Source organism: Eurypyga helias, unplaced genomic scaffold, assembly GCF_000690775.1.
Source record: "Eurypyga helias isolate BGI_N326 unplaced genomic scaffold, ASM69077v1 scaffold4279, whole genome shotgun sequence".
Lineage (NCBI taxonomy): Eukaryota > Metazoa > Chordata > Aves > Eurypygiformes > Eurypygidae > Eurypyga > Eurypyga helias.
Window position 1 is genome coordinate 41,699 of NW_010270019.1, and position 6,488 is coordinate 48,186.

The following is a 6,488-nucleotide window of genomic DNA, read 5'->3' on the forward strand; positions in this document are numbered from 1 at the left end:
TAAGTGATAGACATCTTCGCGGGTAGTCACTCTGACTCTGTGAGGACCGGGTTTAGGGTTGGGGTTTTTTTAATTATGTTACATTTTTTATTAGTCAATAGTTTGAATGTAATTCAAGTTAGACTCGTTTGTATCTGATCTCTTAAAGCTCCACTTTAAGCGCCTACAGTGTGCACTCAGTTATTAAAATCACACTAGCATTAAGCGTGTAAATAAATGGAGTGGAGCATCCTTAACTCTCCACAGACAACTCCCCAGTCCAATCCATATCTTCCACAGCCAGGAAACATAACAAAAGCTGGATTTGCCTGTGTTCAGAAACATAAGCAGCAGAGGCACTTTGAAAAGCAGAAGCCTGCTACATCAACGCTGCTAGCAATTAACTTCAGCATAAAGGAAATTGCAAAGCAAAGTTTTCAGACCACTTGTAATGATAACAAACCTTTAAAATCCACTATCTAAAACTGACTACTGTGATCCAAGTTATGGACCATTTGCTGGTCCTCAGGTTTTAGCCCAAGCCAGAGCAGACCCCAGCCCCGTCTCACACTGGCATTAGCTCCCTTCTCCCCCAGCTCCAAGGCTGACTGCTGGGGTGGAGCTCTGCCCACCACCAATCCCACCACCGCTGCAGAGTCAGAGCTGTATGCAGGCAGAACTGCTTCTCCCTCTCCCACATCCATGCCCGCATCCCAGATTTAGGCCTTTTCCCATAAGATAAGAGACCGAAGCAGCTTCCTGCAGCCGACCTCCTGCCACCCCTACCCCACCCTCTGGGCAAGGGGACAGCATCCCTGCTCCTCCCTCCCTGCACACCAGGCCTGGGAGGGGAAGAACTTCTTCGCTTGTCCCGGCTGCTATCAAGAGGATCCTGCTATAATTTCCCTTTCCCTCTTCCTGGGAGGCCCGAGTAAAAGTGTGAACGCCAGGAGGAGCAGAGCCCGGCTAAGGGAGACAAAACCCATGCTCCCACAGCAAGGACCAAAGTCACTTTAATTTCCACATCTGGGGAAAGAAGAGTTCAAAAATTAAAAGAAATAAGAGGCCTAAAGCACATCACAGTATTTCCAATTTTAGAAAGTCCAAGTCTCTTAAGGTTTGAGTCATTATTTGTGCACGTTTAGCCACACTGTACCCTGCACAGTCCTTTCAGTACACAGCTGACCGCTCAAATCTCAGGCCTCTGCTCCAGCTCAGTAAGACGAGTTGAAACAAAGGAAATTCAGTGGGAAGTTCCTACAAACTTCCGATACAAAACCCACTTCTGCCTATTCTTTCACCACTGTCAGCTGCCGACCGAGCCGTACCGAGCACATGAACTAGTCCAGTGCCATTCCAATCTTCTATACCAGGAACACAATTTTCATTTCTCATTCCAACATCTTACTAAATCCTATTTGGCATTTCTGTTCATCTGTAAGCCAAAAAGGGACGTGGCTTTGGCTGGAGCTCACTCAAGCAATCATCATCCTGCACTTTATAAGCCGCGTTGCGAAGCAGCAGCGTCACTGCCTCCCCCCGGCACCGTCTGCAGCCTTCTGCTGCCCGCTGCCAACCCCCCAGCTCCGGGGCAGGGGCACAGATCCCTGCACCACATTTTGAGGCTATAAAAACCCAACAAAGCCAACACACCCACGTTGCCAAAGTTTTTACTGGCAAGGCTGTTAAAGGAGAGCGGACTTTGGCCCACCCTGGGTACCGGCGTGGGGCTGGCAGCCTCCCTTTCTCACCCCTCAAACCACATCAGGCATCCAAGGGCCTGTCCTCGCACAGCTTCGCCAGCATCGCTCCATTTTCCCAGACACCGTGAGGCAGAACCATGAGAGTTGAAGGCCCGAGGAACTCTCCACACGCATCCTGCCAAAAACTGATCCAAACCCACCACTTCTCAACCCGGCATTAGCGGATCTTCAAAGCGTTTTTACAACACCTTGACTTCCTTCAAGACATCCTCATTTAAACCAGGGGCTTTCTGAACCAGTTTCATAAGGGAGAGAAATCAAACAGTTCATTTATCCAGTGCTGGTTAATTGGCTGTGATGAACCACAAATTTTGTTTGACAACATTTGGCCATGAACGATAAACAGTCTTCAGAGAGAACACCCACTATCTGGGGCTTCATGCGGGGCACACCCAGCCACGGGAAGCACAGACAACTCGCATCATGGTTTTAAAAGAAAAAAAAGGAGGAAAAAAAGCACTGGAAACCCTGCTTGCAATAAGAAGAGTGTGTTTTCAGAGGCATTAAAAAATACCAGAAAGTGGTAATACCAGAATGCTCCATCCCTCCTAAAGATACCTATCTGATACTTACTTCGGATATTTTCTGACGCGTAGCCATTAACGGCAAGCAGCACAGATGCTGCTCTGTCAGCTTTTAATACAAATGCACTTACCAAAGAGCTGTTAAAAAAAAGGAGAAATTAAGGAGTAACTGCCCTGCAACAACAAAACAAACATAACCCTCAACACATGAAATAGGAACATGCTCTGGTGTCACTAATACTTATCAGATAAAAGTGGACGTGTAGTCTTAATTTCTAGCTTTGTGTTACAGTAAAGAAAGAAAACAGGAAAAAAATTAAAACATCTCCTACTAAAATGACAGTTTTGCACGAAACAGTACACTTCTCCAGGTACAGATTAAAGGACGACCACAATGTCACAAAAACAGAAGCGCTGCAATTATCAGTTGCCTTCGTAGAGTTTTAAACACTGAAGTAAGAAACAAAACTAAGAGTTTACAGAGAATTCAAATAATATTCATACGTGCCCAGAAACAGGGAAAAAAAAAACTTTTCAAAAGGCCGAAGTATTCCCTTTTCTTTCTTTCCCTCGCACCTTCTGACACTGCAGTTTTCCATCGGCTCCGGTTAGTACCGCGGTGGCATTCTGTGCCAAGGGAGGGGTGTTTAGCTTGGGTGGCTCCAACTGCAAATGCTATCTGCTCCACCAAAGGAAGGGCTGGCTACACCCGCAGCACTCGCCAAGTCTAACGCGGGATCCGTCAGCTCGCTGCCAGGCACGCTCACGCAGCAAGACTGCACACGTGAACGTGAGAGAGCTTGAGCCAGTGTCTCACTGAGGTGTTTAGATGAGAAGGAACTCTTGCCCAGCTCCATCTCCAAGAGGGAGATCCCTCTTTCCTCTTGCCCAGCTCCATCTCCAAGAGGGAGATCCCTCTTTCCTCTTGCCCAGCTCCATCTCCAAGAGGGAGATCCCTCTTTCCTCTTGCCCAGCTCCATCTCCAAGAGGGAGCAAACACAAACCAGTGATTCACCATCAACATAAACACAAACGTTTCTCGTTTCTATAACATAAATGTTGCCATCCTGCCCTTCACATGAGGGATTCCTTCTGCACGCTCAGCAGGGAGATCACAGCTCTGTAAGAGCTGGTCCAGAACACCTCTGTACACGTTGTGAGGGTGAGAGAGTTTTAAAAATCCCCATAAATAAAAAAGTAAGTTGGCCTGGGTCAGGTTAATGTTTGATGAGAACTACCAGGGAGGGCAGAGCTAGCAGTTTGCTACAGGCGCTTCTTCCTACTCACCTCCGCCACACCGCAGAAATCCCCAAAAAGCTCTATATGCCCGGACTTGCCGCTGCTCCTCAGACAAATGAGCACAAATCCCTCACCACCGTTACTCGGGAACACTTTCACAGGACTTTTTGGAAGAGCATGCTGCTAATGCCAGTGTCTCAGTCAAGTGATGATGCAGTAATTACCTCCTGCCCTGCAGTTTTGCTGCCAGATTCCCTCCTTCGCTCCCCAAAGCTGTATCGGGTTGCCCAACCAGCCTCTTCTAGAGGAGCCACCACACCACAATGATGGATGAAAGAATGAGAGCGATGATTTGTAACTCAGCACGAACTACTGAAAAAGGACCTGGGGATCCTTTAGCACTAGAGAGGCCTCTGAGTGTAACGTCTGATGAAACACGTTCCGATGAGAAATGGGTGTGTTATTCATCACGCAGGAGGTTCAGCACACAGGAGCAAGGACTGCGTTTACATCAGGTGAAAGTTAACACCCAGCAACTGGATTTTAGAAGCCAAATTAAGGAGGAAACTTCTAACTCCAGCTCCCTGCTCTCTCCTCCTCTCTTGGAGGAGGAAGGTTCATTCCTCCATCAACTGCCCCACCATCTGCCACAACACAGAGGCAGACAGCACAGATCCCACAGCGGAATGACCCAACGGCAGCATTACTGACTCTCAAAGGAAAAGATCCCAAAGATCGAACGCTGTGATACAACCAAGCCATAATCTACTCAAACTGTCATTTTCTGCACCTACCATAGCACCCAGTCAGGACTCCGAGTCAGGTAAGAGAGAGGAGCCTCAACATACACGTTACCTATCTCCGAGTACGAGCCAGAGGAGGGAAGGTCAAGCTCATTTCTGCTGTTGAGAGCAACAGAGTTTAACACTGCCTTCCCCAGTCTTTGCGTTTCTACTTGCTTCATCTCGCAATGCCAAAACTACCTTCAGGGATAAGAGGCTTTCTTAAGCAAGGCAATGACACCCTCTTTAACGTCACCTGGAGCTCAAGCCCCGATGTCCTACAGCCCGCAGAGAGCAAAGCCGCAGCCCCGCAGCGCAGTGAGCCCCGCAGAGCTCCACATCCACCGCGGACGCACGCTGGTTTCTCACACAGATCTCCACTCAGCAAACTTCAGCCCTGTTCAAGCTCACACTCCAGCGCTGACATCTCGTCATGCTCTCAGTTCTCCATCGCTGGTAGATGCTGTGATTTGCACAGCGCAAAGACGGAGCATCACAAACACATTTTTACGTGCAGTCTTTTCATGTCCGCACAGGCCAACCAAGGCATATGCCAATACTGTTTCCCAACAATATTCTGCACTTTCATTGGGCAGAAACTTAGTAACTGAATTCCTGTGCCTACATGTTCTTCTGTTTAAACTTTGAAGCCAACTGCATTGGTGTTTAAATTTTATTAAGCAATAGTTATTCAGACATCCAACATTAATCTAGCTATTATAGCCCTGACTTCCTCACATTAATTTACTTTCATAAAAGGCATCATTACATCTGAGTGTTATGAACTCTACAGCATTAGGATTAAGAACGGATTCGCTTCACAGAAATTCTCTGATAAATACGCCCTGTGTAAGGTTTGGAAGAGTAGACAAGGTTTTAATGAGGTGCTGTCTAACCTAAAAGAGGCAGAAGGGGGGGGAATCACATTCATTTCAAGGTTCACATCCTTCTCCCATCTTAACAGAACTACAGAGAATGCAAGGAGAGGAAGAGTTTATCCCCTATATTACCCCGGTTTGACTGCCGTTTCCAGCCTTACTGGGAGACCATCTGTCTGCTCCGTCTCGCAGCACATTTGTCCTGGCCTTCCTCGTAACCAAGGTTCACCCGCTCTGCTGCACAACGTGCTCAATGAACTCAGGGCCACAGAGAATAAACCCTGCCACCGTACAAGCCGCTCGGGGCTTTCGTAACTGCTCGCAGTAGTAACGTCCCTTCCACCTGACAACGCCGCATAAGTACCGATAGCATCTCCGCCTCTTCCTCTTGCTCTTTCGAGCACAGCGTATTTGCTAAACACAGCTTTCCTCTGACACAGCTTCACAAGTATCAGTAATGAGGTATTTTGGGGCTAATTAATACATCCCGTGCCCAGCTCAGCTTGGTCCTTAAAGCCAAGGGCAGTTTTGAAAGTTTAAGAGCACGGCGTGGGTGCGGTTCCCAGTCCCCCGCAGATGCCCAAAGCAGCTCCCACCCCCCGCTCCTGCCCTGCACCACTCTCCGGTGCGTGCCGACACAGCCGGCCACTGGAGCTGGTTAAGCCGAACTGGGGAAATCTGTGCAGGTTCAAAACAGGTATTTTGGGGGCAGGGTTATTAAACACAGATAAGTTTGAGGGCTCCATGGCCCTCAGAACAGTCACATTAGCCTTAGCGAGCAGGAACAAGCAACCTGTTTAATACAGAATAACAACAAAAAAAACCCACCACCACCCCCTCCCAAAAATCGACAAAAGTCTCACTGAATTAACTGCCTGTGGTTTTTGCATCGCAGTACCACAGGTGGCCCTTTTCTGCAACAGCTGACAAGCAATGCAGTGACGGAGGGAAGAGGAGCGGGATGCCGGAGCGGATGATGGCAGACTGGCCAGCATTACAGAGCTTCCCCATTTTACCATGTAACTCTGCAGAAACACGGGAAAACACTCTAGGGATGCTACAGAAAGACCGAGTAGCACCACAAAGTAAATTATGTTCCCAGGCTGTTAGCTGAAATGGGTGGAGGGGAAGCATCAAAAAAATGGAGTTCATGCACGTCGGCATGTAAATATCTCCTCAAAATTGGCGGCTTAAACTTGGGTAGCGACAACGGTCCCTATTGGCGGGTTCGGTATTTCCAGGATTGCTTTGCATTTTGCAAACTGGAAGGGTTCATAGACTTCTTAAAACCCGCAATTTTGAGTACCAGGCAAAGGGAGAATG